Here is a 27,475-nt window from a genome sequence, read left to right on the forward strand (position 1 = left end):
ACTGTGTCCCACAGGATGGAAATTAGGGTGAAAGACTGGGAGTTTGGGGTGGGCGCAGTGGCTCACGCCTGTAATCCCAACACCTTGGGAGGCTGAGGTGGGCAGATCACTTGAGGTCAGGAGTTCAAGACTAGCCTGGCCAATACGCTGAAATCCTGTCTCTACCAAAAATACACAAATTAGCCGGGCATGGTGGCATACACCTGTAATCCCAGCTACTTGGGAGGCTGAGGTAGGAGAATCGCTTGAACCTGGGAGGCGAAGGCTGCAGTGAGCCGAGATCGCGCCATTGCACCCCAACCTGGGTGACAGAACAACTCTGTCTAGAAAAAAAAAAAAAAAAAAGGTCAGTCGCAGTGGCTCACACCTATAATCCCAGCACTTTGGGAGGCCGAGGCGGGCAGATCATGAGGTCAGGAGATTTCATCCTGGCTAACACGGTGAAACCCCGTCTCTACTAAAAATACAAAAAATTGGCCGGGCATGGTGGCGGCTGCCTATAGTCCCAGCTACTCGGGAGGCTGAGGCAGGAGAATGGCGTGAACCCAGGAGGTGGAGCTTGCAGTGAGCCAAGATCGTGCCACTGCACTCCAGCCTGGGTGACAGAGTGAGACTCCGTCTCAAAAAAAAATAAATAAATAAATAAAGAAGAAAAAGATTTGGCATTTGGAACCATCAGTTCTAGTTCCTACTCTGCCTGTAACCCCGGTTACTTGCCATGGGCAAGTCATCTGGCAACTCTGGCCTTAGTTCTCTCACTTATAAAATGAGTAGATTTGACAAAACAATCTCTAGTATATTTGTCAGATATAAACTTCTATCAGTCTATAGTAAAATTACTAAGAACTAGGAAAGCATAGTTTATATTATAAATCAAACTTAGCTATAATATGGAAAGCATTTAAATATATAGATTCTGAGGCCCCACCCAGGACCTTTACAGAGTTCCTTACACAACTGACTGGGCAGTATGACCAAAGGATAAGGATGAGCTGGCTGGCTGAACCTATGCTAGTATTCAGGAACTGACATTCTGTGGGGTAATCAGTATTCACATTAATGAATGGAAAAATGTCTATTTAATTTGCCAATGATCACAAGCTAGCAGGGCAAATCAGTATTTCAAACAAATTTAGAGATTGAAGGAGAGTGGTCAGAAGCCAAGAGCATAAATGTCAGAGAGGAAAGATCAAATGTACTGCCCTGGAGAAGAAAGAAAAAGTTCACTAAGATGAAGTTAGTAAGGCTATATATATCAGCAAAAGATCTGAATGTCAGAGTAGATAACTGACCAGGAATCAGAACATTAGCAGTGGGCCTGAAGGAATGTAGGAATTGACTGAGGTTGTCCTTGCTTTGCATGGTTCTAAAATGAAAGAATGTCAGTCCCCAAACCATAGGGTTGAAATTTCAGTTGCCATGGTTTATTAACTGTGAGTAATTAAATGAAGTACAAACTTGATTGCTAGCTCTTCAGTTCACAACATAAATAACAGATGTGTATCATGATCAGTGACAAATCACGTCACTTCTTTCACAGTCTGTCGGTGACTAGTAACTGTGCATCTGTTATTCAGTTAATGCACAAACAACAAAGTGTGCAGTGGGGTTGCCTCCTTGTCTTCCAATGATGAAACCCAAAAACAGATAACTGAAAGAGGGAACTGGCTAACAAAGATGAAAATGCAGCAAAGTAACAAAAAGTGGTAACGGTAATGTACATAGGGTTATAGAAGAAATAGCTAACTGTGAGATTATTGACATTGCTGCTATATAAGGGACTCTAGACATGCACCAGAGGAACTTAGTGAAGGAAAACTGATCTATGTAAATGAGGAAAGTGGTTGGGACAAAAGGTATGAAGATGTCCCAGAGGAAGTGATGCTGGCAAAAACTTCACATTAAAGAAACTCTTGCAGATATTTCATGACACTGAAAGCACAAAGTGTAAAATATTGGAAGCTCATTCAAACTTAGAAGGGAGTATGATGACAACTCACCAAGGCACAGAAAAGGTGTTTTCTCAGTATCATAAACCATATGACAAAAAGGAGGCAAGTACGATTCAAATTACTTGGGATTTTTTTTTTTTTTTTTTATAAATACGGACACACCTGGTTTTATTGTGCTTCGCTTTATTGTGCTTTGTAGATATTGTGGGTTTTTTTTTTAAATAAATCGAAGGTTTGTGGCAACCCTGCACTGAGTCTTTCAGCACCATTTTTCCAACAGCACGTGCTCATTTTGTGTGTCTGTCACATTTTGTTAATTCTCACAATATTTCCAACTTTTTCATGGTATCTGTTATGTTAATCTGTGATCAGTGATCTTTGATGTTACTATTCCAATTGTTTTGGGGTGCCATGAACCACACGCATAGAAGACAGTGAACATAACCCATAAATGTGTGTGTCCTAACAGCTCCACTGACAGGGTATTCCTCCATTTTCCTCCCTCTCTTCAGGTTTTCCTATTCCTCCAGATACCACAATACGGAAATTAGGCCAATTAATAACCCTAAAATGGCCTCTTTAAGTGTTTAAGTGAAAGGAAGTCACATGTCTCTTAACTTTAAAGCAAAACCTAGAAATGATTAAGCTTAATGAGAAAAACACGTTGAAAGGCCAAAAGCTAGGCATCTTGTGCCAGTTAGCCAAGTTGTGAATGCAGAGAAAAAATTCTTGATGGATATTCAAAGTGCTACTCCAGTGAACACATGAATGGAAAAGTGAGAGAGCCTTCTTGCCAACATGGAGAAAGTTTTAATGGTCTAGATAGAACAGCGGTCCTCAACCTTTTTGGCACCAGGGACCAGTTTTGTGGAAGACAATTTTTCCACGGACCAGGTTGCAGGGGGGTTCGGGATGATTCCAGCACATTACAGTTATTGGGCACTTTATTTCTATTATTACATTTTTTTCTTTTTTTGAGACGGAGTCTTGCTCTGTTGCCCAAGCTAGAGTGCAGTGGTGTGATCTTGGCTCACTGTAACCTCAGCCTCCCGGGTTCAAGCAATTCTCCTGCCTCAGCCTCCCAAGTAGCTGGGACTATAGGCATACACCACCATGCCTGGCTAATCTTTGTATTTTTAGTAGCCATGGGGTTTCACCGTGTTGGCAAGGCTAGTCTCAAACTCCTGACCTCAAGCGATCCCACCTGCCTCGGCCTCCCAACGTGCTGGGATTACAGGTGTGAACCACCATGCCCAGCCTATTATTACATTGTAATATATAATGAAATAATTATAAATTCACCATAATGTAGAATCAGTGGGAGCCCTGAGCTTGTTTTCCTACAATTACACAGTCCCATCTGGGGGTGATGGGAGACAGTGACAGATCATCAAGCATTATTCTCATAAGGAGCATGCAATCCAGATCCCTCATGTGCACAGTTCACAGTGGGGTTCGTGCTCCTATGAGAATCTAATGCTGCCAGTGATCTGACAGGAGGCGTAGCTCAGATGGCAATACAAGTGATGGGGAGCAGTTGTAAATACAGATGAAGCTTGTCTTGCTCACCCATCACTCACCTCCTGCTGTGTGGCTTGGTCTGTGGCCTGGGGGTTGAGGATCCCTGAGACAGAAGATCAAACTAGCCACAACATTCCCTTAAGCCAAAACCTAATGCAGAGCAAGGTCCCCAGCATTGAGGCAAGACCCTTTTACAGCAAAAAGATTACTACTCACTGAAAGCTCAGATGGTCATTAGCATTTTTTTTTAAGCAACAAAGCATTTTTTAAGGAAGGTATGTGTGTTGTTTTTTAAGACATATGCTACTGCACACTGAACAGACTACAATATAGTGGAAACATAAGTGTTTTTTTTTAAGGCATGCACTTTTATTCAACTGGTCTCAAGTCAGTGTATGGGTATGCCCTGGCTACCTCCACCCACTCCCAGGGAGACCAAAAGCCTTCATACATCTCAAGTTGGGGAACAAAAAAGGAGGGCCACGAAGGCCGAGCATTCAAAATAAAACAAAATAACGAAGTATTAAGGCGAAGATTTAAAAAATGTTGCATTACATAATTTACACGAAAGCAGTGCTATCACCTCCCCTGTGTGGACATGGGAGAGGATTGGGCCATTCTCCTTAGAGAGAAGTTGGGTGGCTTTTAGGAGGGCAAGGGACTTCCTGTAACAATGCATCTCACCATATTTGGAATGACTATTAAAAAAAATGTACAATCAAAGTCTCTCGCCACATTGTAGAACTTTGGGGGATGCTTGCTCCAACCAACTGCTGTCACCTTCATTCCAGTTTTTAAATCCTGAGTCAAGCCAAACAAAACAAAACAAAATTTAAAAAGTCATGCCAATCTCATCTTGTTTTCTGCACATCTTGTTTTCTGCGCAAGTTAGGTTTTGTCAAGAAAGGGTGTAATGCAACTACATCACAGTCTACCTAGAAGCATTTGCGGTGGACGATGGAGGTGCCTCACTTGTTGTATTCCTGCTTCCTGAGCCACATCTGCCGGACGGTGGACAGCTGGGCCAGGACGGAGCTGCCAATTCACATGGAGTACCTGCGCTTGGCAGGAGCAATACTCTTGATCTACATCATGCTGGGCGCCAGGGCGGTGATCTTCTGCATCCTATCAGCGATGCCAGGGTACATGGTGGTGCCGCCAGACAGCACTGTGTTGGCATACAGGTCCTTGAGAATGTCCACATCACACTTCATGATGGAGTTGAAGGTAGTTTCATGGATGCCACAGGATTCCATGCCCAGGAAGGAAGGCTGGAAGAGCACCTCGGGGCAGCGGAACTGCTTGTTGCCGATGGTGATGACCTGGCCATCGGGCAGCTTGTAGCTATCTCCAGGGAGGAGCTGGAGGCCACCATGGCCCTCTCCTGCTTGAAGTCCAGGGTGACATAGCACAGCCTCTCCTTGATGTCATGCACCATTTCTCACTTGGCTGTGGCGGTGAAATGTAGCTGTGCTAGGTGAGGATCTTCATAAGGTAGTCAATCAGGTCCGGGCCAGCCAGGTCCACATGCAGGATGGCGTAGGGGAGGGCATACTCCTTGTAGATGGGCACAGTGTGGGTGACCCCGTCACTGGAGTCCATCACGATGTCAATGGTATGGCCAGAGGTGTACAGGGGCAGCACGGCCTGGATGGCTACGTACATGACTGGTGTGTTGAAGATCTCAAACATGATCTGGGTCATCTTCTTGCGGTTGGCCTTAGGGTTCAGGGGGCCTTGGTCAGCAGCATGGGGTGCTCCTTGGCAGCCACACACAGCTCGTTGTAGAAGGTGTGGTGCCAGATCTTCTCCATGTCGTCCCAGGTGGTGATGATGTCCTGCTCGAATGGGGTACTTCAGGGTCAGGATGCCTCTCTTGCTCTGGGCCTCATCGCCCACATGAGTCCTTCTGACCCATGCCCACAATCACACCCTGGTGCCTGGGGTGCCCCACGATGGAGGGGAAGGTGGCCCAGGATGGGCATCGTCACTTGCAAAGCCGGCCTTGCACATGCTGGAGCCGTTGTCAACAAGCACGGTGATATCATCATCAGTGGTGAGCTGGCGGCAGGTGTGGATGGGAGGCGGAGCGGCGAGGGCGAGGCTCTGTGCTCGCAGGGTGGACACGGTCTCAGCAGAAACATAAGTTTGATATGCACTGGGAAACCAAAATATTTGTCTGACTTTGCTTTTTTGTGATACTTGCTTTATTGCAATGGTCTGGAATCAAACCTGCAATGTCTCCGAGGTAAGCCTATAAATAAAACTTCATTCCTCATTATTTATAATGTTTTAAATTACAGCTTACTAACATTAGTTTTACTGTTTTTTTCATTTCTCTATACATATATAACCAATAGTAATAGAGTTTCAAATGTTTTGACACACGTTTATGTATCATAAATTTTCTCATTGATTATTAAGATCATATAGAGTCAGTTAGCATGGTAATTTTTGGTCTCACACTAGTGTGCAAAGCAAAAACTACAAGTATTTAGGAAACACGAAGTGAGTTTTTCACTCTACTAAGTACTCATCAGATATTTCTACAGCACTGGGTCCAGTTTAAGCTTTACAACCAAAGATGGGCATGGAAAATGAAGGAGAAGGTAATAATAACAGGTAAGATACTAAAAAAAACTGGCCATAGAAAAACTGTTTAAGGAATTTGATAGATTTTAGCCACTGAAAAGACAGTTGAAGTGGTAATTTAACTATGGCTGATCTTCAATGACCTTTCCATAAAGGACACTGACTAGTCATTATATATCTCTATAGATGACCGAACAAACAAAAACCAGTTTTAAGTGGAACATGATGGATTTGGGTTAACTTAAAAATGAACTTACAGTGAAAGAGGTACTATATATCTGGAACAGATTTCAAAGACAGCTCTGCAATTTTATTTCTGGAAGTCCTAAAATGAACAATTAGTTCTTATCCAATTGGAATGGTTTAAGTTTTGAAAACAGGCAAGGGAAGATGGACTGTATGACCTGTAAAGGTCTCTGCCAGAGTTAAGATGCTGTGATTTTTACCATTGTAGAACTTTATTTTACCCGAAGCTGCCAATTATTTTTGAGCACTGTACTCAAATTGTTCTTTGCTTTGCACATTCAGCTCCCTTTCTCCCAGACCCTCTTCAGCTAAAGGGCATTAGATTATGGAGTGGAACTCCGACGGGAAAGAAAAGCTGCAGAACAATCCTTTTCTCAGTGAGGCTCTGTGATGGGGACTGCAGTGGCTTTGATGTACACAGCTCCCACAGCATCGGTGCATCCATACAAATGAGCCCTGAGTGACTGGGACAGGTCTTTGCTGCTGCTACTGCTGCTGCTGCTGCTGTTGCATTCTGTGCACTCAGACAGTACTGCTCCAGAGCACCTGCTTGGGTTGGAAATATGGATATTCATCATAAAAATCCATAAATTCATTGCCAAATTAGGCATATTAACAGCCTCCCAGGACAAGGCATTTACAGGGAGGACAAATACGGACCTTTTGATCTGTCTTCGGTGCTGATAATTCTTGAACATTAAACTAGACAATTCTTGCCACAAAAAAATCCACAATCTCGTCTCCATTAAAAATCATCAGGCCTACCAGGTAAGGGATTGATATTTTCAAACAGGGCACTGATGTGTTCTCCATTCTCCTGTTTGCTCAACTCCATTTATGTATTAGCTCTGCTAAACTTGAATCTTGGTCCAACATTCTTTGGAGATGGCTCAATAATAAAATCTCTAACACAGTGCAGTGTCCTAGCCCTGCATCCTTTTTTTAATTAGTAGGTTTCCAGAAGAAAATCGTGTCAGAAAAAATCCAAACCCTGAACGCTGATAGCTCCCAACAAGATGAAGTATGAGAGAAACAGAAACTCTTTAAACTATAAGTTATTTGAGGATAAGGTATCTTCTACTAAAAAACTACTACTAGGAATATTTGTTTTCTACTATAATTCTGGCTTTGAAAATAATAAAGTTGGCTTCAGAAATAGAGACTACAAATATTCTCCAATAATGAGTCTCACAGCAGAAATGAAATTTGTTCTTAAATCAAATTTCCAGTTGGAGATTGTTCTGAGTTTGTTTTTGTTTTGTTTTAATCTGACATAGAGTTTTAGACTTGAGAATTGTCTCTACAGCAAAAATATCCAGTATTGGTTGGACATCCCTGAATATGTCCAAATATTTACTTGATGAGAAGGTTGTAAATTCTTTTTTTTTTTTTGCAAGGGACTGGAGTTTTATTTTTTATTTATTTTTATTTTTTGAGATGGAGTCTTACTCTGTTGCACAGGCTGGAGAGCAGTGATGCGATATCATCTCACTGCAACCTCTGCCTCCGGGTTAAAGTAATTCTCCTGCCTCAGCCTCCTGAGTAGCTGGGATTACAGGTGCATGCTACCATGCCCAGCTAATTTTTGTATTTTTAGTAGAGACAGGGTTTCACCACATTGGCCAGGCTGGTCTCGAACTCCTGATCTCAGGTGATCCACCTGCCTTGGCCGCCCAAAATTCTGGGATTACAGGTGTGAGCTGCTGCACCCGGCTGGACTGGAGTTTTATTATTACTCACATCAGTCTCCAATTTTTATTTTATTTTTAGAGATGGGATATTTTTCTGCCCAGGCTGGAGCACAATGGCATGATGATAGCTCATTGTAACCTCAAACTCAGGCTCAAGTGGTCCTCCTGTCTAAGCCTACCAAAGCACTGAGATTACAGGCATGAGCCAATGGGCCTTTTTTCTTTTTTTGACATAGATGTTTATTGCTAAAAACTCACCTCTTAGCACTGCTTTTGGTGCATTCCATAAGTTTTGGTATTTTGTATTCTATTTTTGTCTCAAGATATTTTAAAAGTTCCCTTTTAACTTCTTGACCTATTGTTTAGAAGCACGTTGTTTAATTTCCATGTATTTGGAAATTTTCTAAAATTCCTTCAGTTCTTAACTTCTAGTTTCGTACTTTGGTGGGTAGAAAAGATATTTGATATGATTTCAATCTTCTTAAACTCATTTAAATTTATTTAGACTTGTTTTGTGCCTAAACATATATATATATTTTTTTGAGATGGAGTCTCATTCTGTTGCCAGGTTGGAGTGCAGTGGCACGATCTTGGCTCACGGCAACCTCCAACTCCCAGGCTCACTGCAACCTCCAACTCCCAGGTTCAAGCGAGTCTCCTGCCTCAGCCTCCCGAGTAACTGGGACTACAGGTGGGTGCCACCACGCCTGGCTTATTTTTTTGTATTTTTAGTAGAGATGGGGTTTCACCTTGTTGGCCAGCTTGGTCTCGATCTTTTGACCTTGTGATCCACCTGCCTTGACCTCCCAAAGTGCTGGGATTACAGGCGTGAGCCACCGCACCTGGCCCTAACATGATTTATCCTGGAGAATGTTCCATGTGTGCTAGAGAAGAATGTATATGATGTTGTTGCTGGATGCAATGTTCTGTATATGTTTATTAGGTCCATTTGATGTAAAGTATAGTTTAAGTCCAATGCTTCCTTATTGATTTTTTTTTGTCTGGATGAAATGTCCATTGCTTAAAGTTGGGTATCAAAGTCCCCTACTATTATTGTGTTGCAATCTATCTCTCCCTTCAGGTCCTTTCATATTTGTTTAATATACTTAGGTGTTCCAGTGTTGGTGCATGTATATGTATAATTGCTATAGTCTCTTGATGAACTGACCTCTTTATCTTTATATAATGACCTTGTCTCATTTTACAGCTTTTGACTTAAAGTCTATTTTATCTGATATAAGAATAGTTACCCCTGCTTTCTTTTGATTTCTATTTGCATGGAATATGTTTTGCCATCCTTTTACTTTCAATCTATGCGTGTCCTTAATGGTGAAGTGAGTGTCTTGTAGGCAACATATAGTTGGGTCTTGTTTTTTAAATTCATTCAACCATTCTATGCCTTCTGATTAGAGAATTTAATCCATTTACATTCAAAGTAATTATTGATAGGTAATGACTTACTACCGCCATTTTGTTAGTTTTCTGATTGTTTTGTGGATCCTTTTTTCCTTCTTCTCTTGCTATCTTCCTTTGTGATTTATTTTCTCTAGTGTTAGGTTTTCATTCCTTACTTTTTGTTTTTTGTGAATCTACTATAGGCTTCTGTTTTGTGGTTACCATAAGGCTTACACAGAACATCTTATAGTTATAACAGGCCATTTTAAACTGATAACAACTTTGAGTGCATAAAAAATCTCAGTACTTTTACTCTACTCGCCCCTCATATTTTGTTTTTACTATCAACATTTACATCTTTTTATATTGTGTATCCTTAAGCAACTATTATAGCTATTATTATTATTATTATTTTATTTTTTTCCAAGACAAGGTCTCATTCTGTTGCCCAGCCTGGAGTTCAGTGGCACAATACTGGCTCACTGCAACCTCTGCCTCCCAGATTCAAGTGATTCTCCTACCTCAGCCTTCTGAATAGCTGGGACTACAGGCATGTGCCACCACACCCAGCTAATTTTTGTACTTTTTGGTAGAGACGGGGTTTTACCATGTTGGCCAGGCTGGTCTCGAACTCCTGACCTCAAGTGATCCACCTGCCTCAGCCTTCCAAAGTGCTAGGATGACAGGCGTGAGCCACTGCACCCAGCACTATTAGTATTTTTAAATAGTTTTGCCTAACCTTCATGCTAAAGATATAAGTAACTTGCCACCATTACAATATTATTCTGAATTTGACTGTGTACACTTTTACCAGTGAGTTTTATACTTTTATATGTTTTAATGTTTACTAATTAGCATCCTCTTCTCTCAGCTTGAAGAACTCTGTTCAGCCTTTTTCATAAGACAAGTTTGGTGGTGATGAACTCCCTCAGCTTTTGCTTATCTGAGAAAGCCTTTATTGCTCCTTCATTTCTGAAGGATGGCTTCCAGGCATTCTTGTTTTCTCCTTCAGCACTTTGAATATAGTCATCCCTCAGCATCTGTGGGGAATTGGTTCCAGGACCCTTTGAGAATACCAAAATCCACAGATGCTCAAGTCTCTTATATAAAACAATATAGTATTTGCATATAACAACATATGCATATCTTCCCACACATTTTAAATAATATCCAGATTACTAGTAGTACCTAATACAAAGTAAATGCTATGCAAATAACGGTTATACTATACTGTTTAGGGAATAATGACAAGAAAAAAAAGTCTGTACATGTTTAGTACAGATGGAACCATTGTAGGCTTAACTACATATTTGATCTATGATTGGTTAAATCCATGGATGAAGACCCTGCAGCTACAAAGGGCTGAAGCTTGATTTCAAAGAGGCTGGTCTGGTGCTGGGGTGTGCCTGGAGCCTGAGTTTGTGGGGGCAGGCTGGGTCCTGGGTCCACAGGAGCTGGCCTGGATCATGGGTCTCCAGGGGTGGTCCTGGAGACATGGTTCATGGAGACTGTCCTGGCACTGGTGTCTACAGGAGTGGGTCTGGACCCTGGGTCTGTTGGAGCAGGTTTGGATTCTGAGTCCACTGGAGGTTGGGTCTATGGGGACTGGCCTGGAGCCTGGGGCCAGCCTGGTGTTAGGGCAGGAACGAAGCTTGGATCTGTAGGGGATAGTCTGGGGCCAGGGATCATAGGTAGTGGCATGGTACCTGGAGTCCTGGGGGCTGGCCTGAAGACTGGGTCTATGGGGATGTGCGTGGAGGTGAGGTGTGTAGGTGCTGGTCTGGAAGCTAGGTTTTTGAGGGCTGACCTAGGTCCTGGAGCCATGAGAGCCAGCCTGGAACCTGGGTCCACAAGGATATTCCTAGAGCCTGGGTCCATGGGTTCTAGCCCAGTGCTGGGTCTACTAGTATAAGCCTGGACCCTGGATCTGCTAGAAAAGCGCTGAACCCTGGAGCTGCTGGAGTGTGGGGCTGCAGAGGCTCGCCTACAGGGTGGGGTCGCGAGGATCAGCCTGGCCTAGAGCCCGTGTCTGAAGGTGATGGCTTGGTGCCTGAGGCCTAGGGTGCTGCCTTGGCACTGGAGCAGGCTTAAAGCCTGGGGTTATGTGGGCTGACCTGCCTCTGGGCTGTTCTGGAACCTGGGGTAGGCCTGGAGACTAGGTCTGCAGGGGCTGGCCTGGAGGCAGGGTCCACTGAGCAGGCCTGGAGCCTGGTGCTGCACGATCTAGCTTGGCACTGCGGTGGACTTGGAAGCCTAGTCTGTAGGTACACGCCTGGAGTCAGGGAACATGGGGGCCTACCTAGTGATGGGTTTTACTGGGACAGGACCAGTGTTGAGGAATGAGGCAATGTCCGGTACCCACTCCTCCTTCCCTCACACAGAGGGTATCTTTCTCCATGCTGTGCTGTCTGAGGTTTGGGGAAGTGTGACGAGGGTAACGTAAAACTCTCTCTCCTGCCCTCTTCAATGTATCTTTTCTTATTTCTACATGATACCTCATTGCTGCAATCTCTCATCTGATCTCCCTAGCTCTTGTGAAGGTATTTTCATGCATGGATAGTTGTTTACATTGATATTTCTGTGAGGTGATGAGTGCTATAAAGTTCAGTTTCACCGTCTAGCTGATGTTCAAACCCTCAGTTTCTCTCCTATAGATTCTTACTGTAGAGTAAAGAATGAGTAAAATGAGTAAAGAAATCATTTCCAGGGCACAGCGAAAGTTTTAAAGGACAGATTTGAGTAGGGATTGCCTTTTTTTTTAAGCTCCTCAGCTGATTTTTTTTTTTTTAATTGTATACCAGTTTGAGAACCATTGCTCTGGAATTTGCTGTTCAAAGTGTTCTACATGTTGAAAATGCAGAATTTTAGGCTCTATCCTCTTTAACAAGATCCCCGGATGATTCATTTATACGTTAAAGTTTGATAAACACTGCTCTTGAAAAGGGTCAACCTTGGCTATACATTAGAATCATGTGGGGGGCTTTTAAAAAATGATACATGCATTGATATTTCTTTAAAGCTTTCCAATGATTAAAACATGAATACCACTGAACTACAATGTACAAACACAAATATCTGCTCAGGTATACTCTAGTCATGATAAGTAGATGGAAAAAAGAGAAAGTTTGAACTCCCACTTTCAAGAAGAGACACCGGGGAACTACCTCAACAGAAGAATGCTGCTAGCACCAGAAAGAAAATGACTCTTATGATGATAAAGGCCTGAAGGGTAACTCCCAAATTTCATTTCACAATACTCTAACTGCTATGCTTGTTTATGGCATCTCTGCTCTACCTCTCTAAAACCAGCCTTTGTTGTTGTCCTGTTCTCTGCCCACTCCTCTCCCCAATCCACACCCAAAGATTCTACTCTTGAGATTCCTCAAGAAAACATGTTTTTGACTCTAAGGAATAAAAACGGATCAAGCTCAAAAGAAATTCCCCATTCTGCACTCAGGTTGCAAAGGATATATTCTTACCAACACGTTGTCTTGTGGTTCATCTCATTGCCTTCAGAGTGCCTGCTGGCAATGACGCAGGATACCAGGATTGCTGATAGAACCTAGTCTGTCTCCATAGGAGAAACTGTCTCCTTGCCTGTTGTCTCCTTGCCCCTGAGCTTTCTTAATGTAGTTCTGCTGCCAAAGTGAGTGGATTTTTCCCCTGGGCCTGATTTCTATTGTTAAGTTTTTATATTATTGAAATCTAACAGTGACAGTTGCTGCCCTATAAACTAGACGATGCTTGCAAATGATGAAAAGGAAACATGTCTATCTCTCTCTACTCTTTACAGAAAAACCAGAATGATCATACACGCTGTAAGAAACGATAGTTTCAGTCCATATGACTTCTGTTGTTTCTAAGCAACCACAACAAAACCATAACAACGACAAAAAGATATGTTCTTCAACGTTCATGACATTGAGATCTCCCGTCTACTTCCAGTAGGCCTTTTAAAGGACTCTTTTCCTGTCTTACAAAAATATTATATATATTTAAGGTATACAACATGATGTTATACTATATATAGTAAAATGGTCTTTTGTGTGAGGTATTTCCTACATCACACTAAAGAGACTTTGTTAGATAATATAACAAAGCTACATTTCTTCATCTGGTTCAATGTGGAACTAAGGTATTATCATCAGGGATATAAGGATCACAGCTGCTTACAGGTAGTATATGATCTAGAGCTATGATTCCTTGTCCACAAAACAGGGATAAGACTCTCTCCTTTTTAGTTCTGCTATCAAGATGAAATAATACATATATAACTTTGTAAATTGCAAAGTGGTCTACAAGATTTAGATATGCTTATTATTAGTTGGTAGGAGTGAGTGATGTATGCTGGAAGACGAGTAAAGAAATCATTTCCAGGGCACAGCAAAAGTATTAAAGGACAGATGAAGTTCTCTGATGGCAAATCTCTGCACAGGGGAACAAGGGTTCTATTTCTAGTTTCCTATTAAAGGTAAGAGGCAACACTAGACATTGCCTTTGACATTAGTTTCAAGCAAGCAGACTGATCAGAGGCAATGCATATGTGATTCAACACTCCATGGAGAGGGTGTCTGTCAATTCTGTCATGACCATTAGGCTCTCTGCCTCATTCAGTTTAAGTACATACAAATCCCTAAACTCCACTGCCATTCAAACTGGCAGATACTAAAGCTTGAGCACTAAAGGGAAAACAAGGGGTGCTTTTTCAGATCTAATAATGGCTGGCCAGAGGATTCTATCCCTGGCAGCACAGCTGCTTCTACCAGGAAATTGATGAGATGAGCTTGTGAGATGATGGCTGATTTCACATCAGGAAGTTCGGTGTGATTTGAATGAAAGACTGCATTCCAAGGCTCTGCCCTGCCGCGAGACAGGCAGGCCTATTTCTATTCAGCTGCTCTCTACCATGCAAAATGACGTCACTTTCTAGAACACAGACAATCTCTGGGAACAACCTGCCGGCAAGCAAGCACCAAAACTTCTGGAAAAAGAAAATAAGCTGTAGTCATCATATGCTAGGGATATGAAACAAACACGATAATTTCATTCCTCAGCTGTTAACACTGTTTCTTCTCTCTTCACAAGTTGCTTTCATTTTTATTTTTGTGTTTTTTTCGGATGGAGTCTCCATCTATTGCCCAGGTTGGAGTGTGGTGGCGTGATCTTGGCTCACTGCAACCTCCACCTCCCAGGTTCAAGCGATTCTCCTGCCTCAGCTTCCTGAGTAGCTGGGATTACGGGTGTGTGCCACCACGCCTGACTAATTTTTGTAATTTTAGTAGAGACAAGAATTTGACATATTGGCCAGGTTGGTCTTGAACTCCTGAACTCAGGTGATCTGCCCACCTTGGCCTTCCAAAATGCTGGGATTACAGGCGTGAGCCACTGCGCCCGGGCTCCTCACAAGTTGCTTTGAAATAAATCGCTCAAGTTCTTCTAGGATGACTAACAGGATGACTAACAGTGAAGTTATAAATATTATTGAGGGAAATATAATGAAATATTTAATGTTAGAATGTTGGATTGTTCCAAAGCCCAGTGCTTGGTTCTATTCCACATAAGATCATGCCCTTGGTGACGTTACCAACTCTCATAGCATTGAATGTCATTTATATGTAGACCCCAAATTTGATAACTTCAGCCCAAATCTTTGTCTCAAACTTCACAATGTGTGTACAACTGCCTATCTGAGATCTCTATTTAGATGTCTGATAGACACCTTGAACTTCACGTGTTCAAGATCAAACTCCTTTTTGCAATTTTTTGTTTTGAAATAATTTCAGATTTATAAAAAGTTACAAGAATGGTACAAAAAATTCATATTCTCTTTATCCAGATTCCCTGATAATTAACATTTTCCAATATTTAATCATTCTCTTAATCCATATATCATATATAAAGATATCATTATTTTCTGAGCCACTTGAAATTGTAGACATGATGACCCTTTATTTCCAAAATACGTCTATGTATTTCCTAAGAACAAGAACATCCTCTAACATAACCATAGTATAATTATCCAATTCGAGAAGTTGACGCAGTACTGTTAACTGATCCACAGGTCTTACTCATATTTAAGTCAATTGCTCCAGTGTGTTACTGCAAAGCAAAATATATATATATTTTTCTGATTCAGGGTCCATCCAACCCAGAATCACAAATTATATTCAGTTGTCACGTCATATTAGTCTTCTTTAATCTTCAACAGTTCTTCTCTGATGACTTCAATATATTTTGTACAAGGTTCCCTAATTTTTGTTTTTTAGATTTTTTAAAAATTGTGGCAAAATACACATAATATACCATCTTGTTTTTTTTAATTTTTTAATTTTTTTTTGAGACTGAGTCTAGGTCTGTTGCTCAGGCTGGACTGCAGTGGCAAGTTCTTGGCTTGCTGCAGCCTCTACCTCCTGGGTTCCAGTGATTCTCCTGCCTCAGCCTCCCAGGTAGCTGGAATTACAGGAATGCATCACTGTGCCTGGCTAAGTTTTGTATTTTTAGGAGAGATGGGGTTTTACCATGTTGGCCAGGCTGGTCTTGAACTCCTGATCTCAGGTATCTGCCTGCTTTGGCCTCCCAAAGCGCTAGGATTACAGATGTGAGCCACCGCGTCCAGCCTTTAATTATTTTTTTAAGTGTGCAGTTCAGTAGTATCAAGTACATTCACACTGTTGTGCAACCAATCTCCAGAACTCTTCATCTAGCAAAATTAAAACTCTACATCACAGATATATGTGTGATATACAGATACACACACATACATGACATAACATTTTATATTTGTGAGCATATATATATATATATATATACACACACATACACACATATAGGCCATGATTTCTTTCTTTTTTTTTTTTTTTGGGGGGGAGACAGCATTTCACTCTGCCACCCTGGCTGGAGTGCTCGTTGCAGCCAACTCCCTGGGCTCAAGCCATGCCCCTGCCTCAGCTTCCCTAGTAGCTAGGACTATATGCACCATGTCCAGCTATTTTTTATTTTTTGTAGAGACAGGGTCTTGCTATATTGCCCAGGGTGGCCTTGAATTCCTGAGCTCAAATGATCCTCCTGCTCGGCCTCCCAAAATGCTGAGATTACAGGTGTGAGCCACTGCACCTCACCTTACCACAATTTCTTTGTCCATTCTTTTATGAATGAACACTTAAAGATTGTTTCCATTTCTTGGCTATTGTGAATAATGCTGCAATGAACATGAGAGTGCAGAAATCTCTTTGACTCATTTCCTTTGGACATATGCCCAGAAATGGGATTGCTGGATCACATGGTAGTTCTATTTTTTTTTTTTCCTTAAGACAGTCTCGCTGTATCCCCCAGGCTGGAGTACAGTGGCACTATCTTGGCTCTCTTCAACCTCTGCCTCCTGGGTTCAAGTGATTCTCATGCATCAGTCTCCCGAGTAGCCGGGATTATAGGCACGTGCCACAACACCCAGCTAATTTTTGTATTTTTAGTAGAGATGGGGTTTCGCCATGTTGGCCAAGCTGTTCTTGAACTCCTGACCTCAGGTGATCCACCCGCCTTGGCTTCCCAAAGTGCTGGGAGGTGTGAGCCACTGAACCCTGCGGTGGTTCTATTTAAAAATTTTTGAGGAACCTCCATACTGATTTTCAAAATGGCTATACTTTTTAATTGTTTGGAGATAGGGTCTCGCTATGTTGCCCAGGCTGGAGTGAAGTGGTATGAACACAGCTCAGTGCAGCCTCAACCTCCTGGGCTCAAGCAATCCTCCCACCTCAGCCATCCATGTAGCTGAAACCATAGGTGCGAGCCACTATGCCCAGCCTCAAAATGGCTGTACTAATTTACATTCCCATTAATAGTGTATAAACGTTCCCTTTCCTCACCAGTAACAAGTATTCTCACCAATACTTGTTATCTTTTGTCTTTCTAACGTGTTTGAAGTGCTATCTCATTGTGGTTTTGATTTGTATTTCCCTGATGATCAGTGATGTTGAACACCTTTTCATATACTTGTTGATCATTTTTATGTCTTCCTTGGAAAAATGTCTATTCAGCTCCTATGCCCATTTTTAAATCAGGTTATTTGTTTTTCTGTTATTGAGTTGTATGAGTCTCATATATTTTGGATTTAATCCCTTATCAGATAGATATATGGACTATAAAGATTTTGTTCCATTCTGTGGGACACTTTTTCATTTCATTGATGGTTCCCTCTGCTGTGCAGAAACATTTTAATCTGATGTAGCCCTACTTGTTATTTTTGCTTTTGTTGCCTGTTTTTAGTGTCATATTAAAAAAAATCATTGCCAAGACTAATGTCATGGAGCTTTTCCCCTATATTTTCTTCTAGGATTTTTATGGTTTCAGGTCTTATGTTTAAATCTTAAATCCATTTTGAGTTTATTTTTGTGTATGGCATAAGATAAAAATCCAATTTTATTCTGTTTTTGTTTTTGTTTTGAGACAGGGTCTCACTTTGTCATTCAGGCTGGAGTCCAGTGGCATGAACACAGCTCACTGCAGCCTCCGCTTCCCACACTCAAGTGATCCTCCTGCCTCAGCCCCACAAGTAGCTGGGACTACAGGCACGTGTCACCATGTCCAGCTAATTTATTTTTATTTTTATTTTTTTGTAAAAACGGGGTTTCAAAATGTTGTCTAGGCTAGTCTTGAACCCCTGAGCTCAAGGGATTCCTGCCTCAGCCTCCTGAGTAGCTGGCTAATTAGTGCCCGGATAATTTTTGTAATTTTAGTAGAGAGAGGGTTTCACCATGTTGGCCAGGCTGATCTCAAACTCCTGGCCTCAAGTGATCCACCTGCCTCAGCCTCCCAAAGTGCTGGGATTACAGGTGTAAGCCACCATGACTGGCAAGCCACTGCACCCAGCTCATTCTTTGTTTTGATGCTAAAAGACTGCTAGGTTTGGCCAAAGTGAGCCCCTTCAAGTTGTTTCCTGTCCTTTTGACATGTCATCATTACTTGAGCACTTTTAAAGTTTCTGGCACAATAAGATGCCCCAGGCTCATCTTACCCTTTCTCTGCCCTGGCCCAGAATAGGCTAGTTCTCAAAGGCACCTGATTTTTTTACTGGAGAGTGGCATTTAAAAACCTACATCTGGGTGTTGTGTGATCATTGTTATTGGAGGGTCATTTGTCACAGGCCATCTCAGTAATGAAGTTAAGAAAGTATGTTTGAGGGTGTATATTTATATCCATCTCTGTATCTCAATATTAAAAACCATGGGTTTACACTAATATCTCTAATTCTATTCCAATATCAAAGGGTTCATTCTGTAGCAGGATGAGCCACAGACAAGAACCCCTCAGACACTGAGTTGTGGAAGGAAAGGGCTTTATTCAGCTGGGAGCATCGGCAGACTCATGTCTCCAAAAACTGAGCTCCCCGAGTGAGCAATTCCTGTCCCTCTTAAGGGCTTTCAACTCTAAGGGGGTCCACACGAGAGGGTCGTGATTGATTGAGCAAGCAGCGGGTACGTGACTGGGGGCTGCATGCACCGGTAATTAGAACAGAACAGAACAGGGATTTTCACAGTGCTTTTCCATACAATGTCTGGAATCTATAGATAGCATAACCGGTTAGGTCAGGGGTCAATCTTTAACTACCAGGCCCAGAGTGCAGCAGTGGGCTGTCTGCCCGTGGATTTCATTTTTGCCTTTTAATTTTTCCTTCTTCTTTCTTTGGAGCCAGAAATTGGGCATAAGACAATATGAGGGGTGGTCTCCTCCCTTAATTCTAGTCTCCTCCCTTTCCATATTTGTAACTCCCTTTTCTAACAATGAGAGACCTACCTCCTATTATCCTCACTTTACTTATGTACTCAGTCCCAGGATACATAGAAAGTAGTTTCAGAATTTCCAAGTCATACCACAGCAGAAGACTGAACTCTTGATCTTTTGTTCCAAATGGGGTCCGCCCACAGCCTTTCCCATTTCAGTTGATGGCAACTCCATCCTTCTAGTTGCTCAGATCAAAAACCCTGGAATCATCCTGGAGTCTTTACTCTGTCTTTCATACTACACATCTATCTAATCTGTCAGAAAATCCTATCAGTTCTATCTTCAAAATGTATTCAGAATCTAACCACATCCCACCACCTCCACCGCTATCAATCACCCTGGTCCAAGCCACCACCATCGTCTTGGGCCTAGATTGCTCCCAGCTAGTCTCCCTGCCTCTACACTTACCCCTTAATCAGTCTGTCATCAACATAGCAGTCAGGGTAGTGTTTTTAAAAATGTAAGTCTCTTTCAATCACTCCTCTGAACATTCCAGTGATTACAAAACACTCAGATGTAGGTTGTTAAAACTCTGTTTCACTCAAGAGTAAAACCCAGAGTCTTAAAAATGCCCCTATAACTTTCTGGCCTCACCTCCTATTACTGCCTCCATCATCCTACTCTACTCCAAACACACTAGCCTCCTTGCTATGTGTCACACACTACAGCTATAATCTTATTTATGCCCTTGGCTATGATTCCTCTACCAGAAACGAGTATTTTACTTCCTTCAAGGGTTCAATCTCACTTCAACAAGGCCCACACTGACTACTGTATTTGATATGTATACTTGATATTACAACCACCCTCCCAACTCTAGCAGTCCCCATTCTCCTTACCCTACTCTATGTTTTCGTCTTCTACAGCACTTATCACTTTCTAATATACCATATATTATATCATTTACTAATTTTTTATGTTTATTATTCATTGCTTATTCTCCACCCCTGGATCACTGCTAGAATTTATGAGGACATGAATTTTTGTCTCTTTCGTTCACTGATGAACAAAGGGGCCTAGAACAGTATCCAGCAAGCTGTAGACACTCAACAAATATTTGCTGATGTTGAATGAATAAATTATTAGAAACCCAGAATTATGAATTGTTTCCCCCCTATTTTGGCAGCATGGTTTGACTAACAATTTTCTGTAAAACAATTTGATTTTTAATCTATAATAGTAATTTGGACCAATAGCTCTCATATTTATTTTTCAAACCAGCATTCTCTCAAAGAGGAATGTGTCCTTAAAAGAAATTTAGTAACACACTCACACCAGTGAGCCAAGGTACTTCAAATGAATGTTAAATCAAACTTCCAGAGAAAATGCCATAGTTTTTATTTAACATGTATGCATACTTATGTGTGTACATATCAGTACAAGCATACCTCATTTTATTGTGCTTCACTTAATTGTGACTCAGATACTATGCTTTTTTTTTTTTTTTTTTTTTTTTTTTTTTTTTTTAATAAATTGAAGGTTTGTGGCAACCTGGCATCCAGCAAGTCTGTTAGCACCATTTTTCCAATAGCACATGCACACTTCATGTCTCTGTGTCACATTTTGTTAAATCTTGCAATATTTCAAAATTTTCCATTATTATTTTTTTTCTTATGGTGATGTGTGGTCCTTAATGTTACTACTATAATTGTTTTGGGGCACCATAAACCATGCCCATAGAAGATGGCGAACTTAATAAATGTTGTATGTATCCTCACACTCCAACAACCAGCTGTTCCCCCAACTCAGTCCCTCTCTTTGGGCCTCCCTGTATCCTGAGACACAACAATATTGAAATTAGCCAGTTAATAACCTTTCAAAGGCCTGTAAGTGTTCAAGTAAGAGGAAAAGTCACACGTCTTTAACTTTAAATCAAAAGCTAAAAATGATTATGCATAGTGAGAAAAGCAGGTTGAAAGCCGAGAAAGGCTGAAAGCTAGGCTTCTTGAGCCAAATAGTGAGGCAAATTTGTAAATGCAAAGGAAGAGTTCTTCAAGGAAATTTAAAGTGCTACTCCAGTGATCACATGAATAACAGGAAAGTTAAACAGTCGTCATGCTGATACGCAGAAAGTTTTAGTGGTCTGGATAGAAGATCACACAAGACACAACATTCCCTTTAACCAAAGCCTAATCCAGAACAAGGCCTTAACTCTCCTCAATTCTGTGAAGGCTGAGAGAGATAAGAGAGCTGCACAAGACAAGTTTGAAGCTGGCAGAGGTTGGTTCATGAGGTTTAAGGAAAGAAACCATCTGTATTAAGTCTACTCATACTGCTATAAAGAAATGCCTGAGGCTGGGTGTGGTGGCTCATGCCTGTAATCCAGCACTTTGTGAGGCCGAGGCAGGCAGATCACCTGAGGTCAGCAGTTCGAGACCAGCCTGACCAACATGGTGAAACCCTGTCTCTACTAAAAATACAAAATCAGCCGGCATGGTGGTGTGTGCCTGTAATCCCAGGCACTTGGGAGGCTGAGGCAGGAGAATCACTTGAACCCAGGCGGTGGAGGTTGCAGTGAGCCAAGATCACACCATTGCACTCCAGCCTGGGCAAAAAGAGTGAAACTCCATCTTGAAAGAAAGAAAAGAAAAGGAGAAGAGAAGAGAAGAGAAGAGAAGGAAAAGAAAAGAAGGAAAGGAAGGAAAGGAAGGAAGGAAGGAATAAAGGAAGGAAGGAAGGAATAAAGGAAGGAAGGAAGGAAACGAAAGGAACGGAAAGGAAAGGAAGAAAGGAAGAATTAAAAGGAAATATCTGAGACTGGGTAATTTACAAATAAAAGAGGTTTAATTGGCTCACAGTTCTGCAGGCTACAAAGGAAGTATAGCGGCTTCTGTTTCTTGGGAGGCCTCAGGAAACTTACAATCATGGTGGAAGGCAAAGGGGAAGCAAGGCATCTCACATGGCTGGAGCAGGAGGAAAAGAGTGAGGGGGAAGGTGCTACACACTTTTAAACAACCAGATCTCGGGAAAACTCTATCACAAGAACAGCACTAGGGGGATGGTGCTAAACCATTCATGAGAAGCCACCCCCATGTCCAATCACCTCCCACCAGGCCTACCTCCAGCACTGGGGATTATCTTTCAACATGAGATTTGGGCAGGGACACAGATTCAAACCACATCACCATCTCCATAACATAAAAGTGCGAGATGAAGTAGCAAGTGCTGATATAGAAGCTGCAGCAAGTTATCCAGGAGATCTAGGTGAGATCACTTATTAAGGTGGCTACAACAACAGATTTTCAATGTAGATTAAACAGCCTTCTACTGGAAGAAGATGCCATCTAGGACTTTCATAGATGGAGTAAGGTCAACGTCTGGCTTCAAGGCTTCAAAGGACAGGCTGACTCAGATTAAGGGATAATGCAGCTGGTGACTTTAAGTTGAGGCCAATGCTCATTTACCATTGTGAAAATCCCAGGATCTTTAAGAATTATGCTAAATCTATTGTGCCTGTGCTCTATAATTCAAACAGCAAAGCCTGGGTGACAGTACATCTGTTTACAGCATGGTTTACAGAATATTTTAAGTTCATTGTTGAGACCTGCTGCTCAAAAAGAAAAAAAATTCCTTTCAAAATATTACTGCTCACTGACAATCTACCTGATTACCAAAGAGGTCTGATGGAGATGTACAGGAGATTAATGCTGTTTTCATGCTTACTAACATCCAACTGGTAGCCCATGGATCAAGCAGTAATTTTGACTTTCAAGTCTTATTTTAAGAAATACATTTCATAAGACTATAGCTGCACAAATAGTGATTCCTCTGATGGATCTAGGCAAAGTAAATTGAAAAAATGAAAAGGATTCATCATTCTAGATGCCATTAAGAACATCTGTGGCTCATGGGAGGAAGTCAAATTATCAACATTAACAGGAGTTTGGAAAAAGTTGATTCCAACCCTCATGGTTTCAAGGTGTCAGTGGAGGAAGTAACTGCAGATGTGGTAGAAATAGCAAGAAAATTAGAAGTTGAACCTGAAGATGTGACTGAATTGCTGCAATCTTAAGATCAAACTTGAAGGTATGAGAAGTTGCTTCTTATGGATGAGCAGAGAAAGTGGTTCCTTGAGATGGAAACTACTCCTGGTGAAGATGCTGTGAACATTGTTGAAATGACAACAAAGGATTTAGAATATTCCATAAACTTAGTTGATAAAGCAGTGGCAGGATTGGAGAAGATTGACTCTAATTTTGAAATAAATTCTACTGTGGGTAAAATGCAGTCAGACGGCATTGCGTGCTACAGAGAAATCTTTCATAAAAGGAAGAGTCCATTGATGTGCCAAACTTCATGGTTAATCTTATTATAAGAAATTGTCACAGCCACCCCCACCTTCAGTAGCCACCACCCTGACCAGTCAGCAGCTGTCAACATCAAGGCAAGACCCTCCAACAGTCAAAAGATTTTAACTTGCTGAAGGCTCAGGTAATTGTTAGCATTTTTCAGCAAAAAGGTATTTTTAAATTAAAGTACATAGGCTGGGCGCGGTGGCTCATGCCTGTAATCCCAGCACTTTGGGAGGCCGAGGCGGGCGGATCACAAGGTCAGGAGTTCGAGACCACGGTGAAACCCCGTCTCTACAAAAAAAAAAAAAAAAAAAAAAAATTAGCTGGGCGCTGTGGCAGGTACCTGTAGTCCCAGCTACTCAGGAGGCTGAGGCAGGAGAATGGCGTGAACCCAGGAGGCAGAGCTTGCAGTAAGCCAAGATTGCGCCACTGCACTCCAGCCTGGGTGACAGAGCGAGACTCCGTCTCAAAAAAAAAAAAAAAAAAAAAAAAAAAAAAAATTAAAGTATATAAATGTTTTTTTCTAGACATAATGCTATTGCACACTTAACAGACTTAACAGACTACAGTATAGTGAAACATTACTTTTATATGCACTGGGAAACCAAAAAATCTGTGACTTGCTTTATTGCAATATCCATTTTATTGCAATGGTCTGGAACTGATTCTGCAATATCTCCAAGATGTGCCTATATATATATATATATATACACACACACACATATATACCTCTGCTTTTAATGATACTGTGAGGGCCTAGAATTTCATTTGGAGTTAATGCACACATTTGACAAACTTGACTATTTTGAGAACAATGTTTTTAAACCCTCAAGTTCTCTGTCTGCTGATCAAAATGGACATTAACATCCTAACATACTTTGCATTTTCCTAGTATCTACAAAGCCAGATATTTTTATCTTATAATTTTTCTAATTTTTAAAAATTTATTTATTTTTTTTAAAGAGATGGGGTCTTGCTCTATTGCTCTGGCTAGAGTGCAGTGGGATGATCATGGTTCACTGCAGCCTTGACATCCTGGGCTCTGGTGATTCTCTCACTTCAGCCTACTGAGTAGCTGGGGACAATTGGCAATTTTTTTTTTGGTGGGGTAGAGATGAGGTCTCCCTATGTTGCCCAGGCTGGTCTCAAACTCCTAGGCTCAGGTGACCCTCCTGCCTCATTTTTCCGATTTGCTGGGATTGCAGGCATGAGCCTGTAAGGCTTTATTTCTGGAAGCCTTTATTTTATTTGGAAGGTTTTATTTTTTATTTTTTTGAGACAGAGTCTTGCTCTGTCACCCAGGCTGGAGTATAGTGGCACTATCTCAGCTCGCTGCAATCTCTGCCTCCTGGGTTCAAGAGATTCTTGTGCCTAGCCTCCCAAGTAGCTGGGACTATAGTCGTGTGCCATCACACCTGGCTAATTTTTTTTGTATTTTTAGTAGAGACGTGGTTTCTTCATGTTGGCCAGGCTGGTCTTGAACTCCTGACCTCAAGTGATCTGCCTGCCCTCAGCCTCTCAAAGTGCTGAGATTACAGGCATGAACCACTGTGCCCGGCCACAGGCTTGATTTTTAACATGTGGTGTACCAAGGGTTTTTGTATGTAAAATTTTGTGTAAACGTATTTTCATTGTGGAACCTAACACTTGCATCAAAATTTCAAAGGAGTCTCTGACCTAAAATAAGTTAAGAATCACAGCATTAAACTTGTAGAGTTCCTCCATTAAAAATTAGCTTCCCAGGCTGGGCGTGGGGGCTCAGGCCTGTAATCCCAGCACTTTGGGAGGCTGAGACAGGTAGATCACAAGGTCAGGAGATCGAGACCATCCTGGCTAACACGATGAAACCCCATCTCTACTAAAAATACAAAAAAATTAGCCATGTGTGGTGGTGGGTGCTTGTAGTCCCAGCCACTTGGGAGGAGGCTGAGGCAGGAGAATGGCGTGAACCCGGGAGGCGGAGCTTGCAGTGAGCAGAGATCGCGCCACTGCACTCCAGCCTGGGCAACAGTGAGAGACTCCGTCTCAAAAAAAAAAAAAAAAAAAATTAGCTTCCTGAGGACAGAGACCATGTCTGTCCCATCATCAAATCCTAGTTCCTAGCAAGTAGTAAATAATAAATGTTGAACAAATAAAAATAAGGAAATGAATAAACAATGAATGAACAAATCACTAATATACTACCTCAGCTCACACTATCTCTTCTTTGCCTAGCTTTCTAAGGGTTGGGTCACAGTAGCCCACATGACTGATAATGAGTCAGAGAGGGAATAAGACTTGCTCAATGAAGTTACCACTAAACTTGCCTGGGGGGAACCTTTGTAGGAGTGAAAAAGAAATTTTGAAGATGCAAAACACATTTGTCTTTCTGTACATTTTTAAAGTAAAATGTGGCTGGGTGCGGTGGCTCATGCCTCTAATCCCAGCACTTTGGGAGGCTGAGGCAGGAGGATTGCTTGATCCCAGGAGTTGAGACCAGCATGGGCAACATGAGAGACTCTGCCTCTACAAAATACAAAAACTTAGCTAGGCACGGTGGCACATACCTGTAGTCCCAAGCTACTCAGGTGGCTGAGGTGGGAGAATTGCTTGAGCCTGGGAATTCGAGGCTGCAGTGAGCTGTGATTGTGCCACTGCACTCTAGCCTAAGTGACAGAGTGAGACTCTGTCTGAAAAAAAATCTACTTTTATGGCGTTTTTGAGGCACGGGTTTCCGGGAGCTTTGGGGATGCTGTGTACTTCTAGGTACTAAGAGGAAAGGCCCAGAGTGCTGGCTGCTAAGAGCTTGCTCCAAGTCCCAGGCTTAAGGGGAGAAGGTAATATTTATTACCTTTAAAGTTCCCTGTTTGGCTGTCCAACTCAGCTTATAAAAGAAAGAAAGGAGACAGAAATTCAAATAAGAATTCTGCCTAGGAGTAAACACTGTGGATCTCTACTGCATCTTTTTGGAACCTGAGTATATTAGACACAGCATAGAGGCTACTCTTCCCTAACATCGTACCCTGACCTTCAAAGGGAGTTTGAAATTTTTATTATCCAATTTCTGCACTATGCTGGCCATAAAGAATCATTTCTATTTATAAGGGAATTATCCACTAAGGTTGATCAGGCTATTGTTCAGGACAGATTCTATCTCTGGAATGGCTGCATCTATTCTGCTGAGGAAACTTTCTGCCATGGATGGCTTGGCAATGAATTACCAGAAATACTCAAGAGGACAGCAAGTTGCCTTCTGTCTCTGCTTTACACACAGCAGAAAATCCAAGTGGTTATGGAATAAAGTGAGATACCCACAAACAATCAGTTACCAGAAGCTCTCTAAGATTACAGTGATGACTAACGTCAGAGATGAAGCCTTCCAAGAACCTCTTCTCAATTTTTTTTTTTTTTTTTTTTTGACAGAGTCTTGCTCTGTCACCCAAGCTGGAGTGCAGTAGCACAATCTCAGCTCACTGCAAGCTCCATCTCCTGAGTTCAAGCCATTTTCCTGCCTCAGCTTCCTAAGTAGCTGCCTAATTAGTACCTGGCTAATTTTTGTATTTTTAGCAGAAACAGTTTCACCATGTTGGCCAGGCTGGTATCAAACTCCTGACCTCAAGTGATCCACCTGCCTCGGCCTCCCAAAGTGCTGGAATTATAGGCATGAGCTACTACGCCTGGCCTCAAGAAGCTCTTCTCTAAACCAGACCTACGAGTGATATTCTTGACAATGGAATGGAGTATTCGAAGCACAGAAAACAGAAGGGAAAACAAACAAACATGAATACAGCAGGGAACTCTTCCACATAGCTTTTATGCTGGGCAAAAGAGCTCTAACTGTGTGCAGGAGTTGTTCGAACTTCATTACTCAACGTTAAAAAAAAATGCTTCAGTGGGTACCTACTATGTGTTAAAGCATAGCGCTACTCACAATGAGAGAACTAGGGTGAATAAGATTAGAAGAGTTCATGATCTCTAATACTAGAGACAAAATATGAACACTAATAACTGGAATGCAGGTGAAAAAGAG

The 27,475-nt window shown here is 41.8% G+C and overlaps 2 protein-coding genes and 1 pseudogene across 4 annotated transcripts in view; 1 reads left to right on the forward strand and 2 right to left on the reverse strand.

Moving 5' to 3' along the window:
- FRMD5 (FERM domain containing 5) overlaps positions 1 to 27,475 on the reverse strand; it is a 339,581-nt gene that overhangs the window by 116,228 nt on the left and 195,878 nt on the right. The gene's annotated exons all lie outside the window — the stretch shown is intronic.
- Positions 1 to 27,475, forward strand: part of EIF3J (eukaryotic translation initiation factor 3 subunit J) — a 670,767-nt gene that overhangs the window by 70,127 nt on the left and 573,165 nt on the right. The window lies entirely within an intron of this gene.
- Positions 3,260 to 5,699, reverse strand: LOC126959870 (actin, cytoplasmic 2-like; annotated as a pseudogene).

The sequence above is a fragment of the Macaca thibetana genome, chromosome 7 (genome assembly GCF_024542745.1).
Source record: "Macaca thibetana thibetana isolate TM-01 chromosome 7, ASM2454274v1, whole genome shotgun sequence".
Taxonomy (NCBI): Eukaryota; Metazoa; Chordata; class Mammalia; order Primates; family Cercopithecidae; genus Macaca; species Macaca thibetana.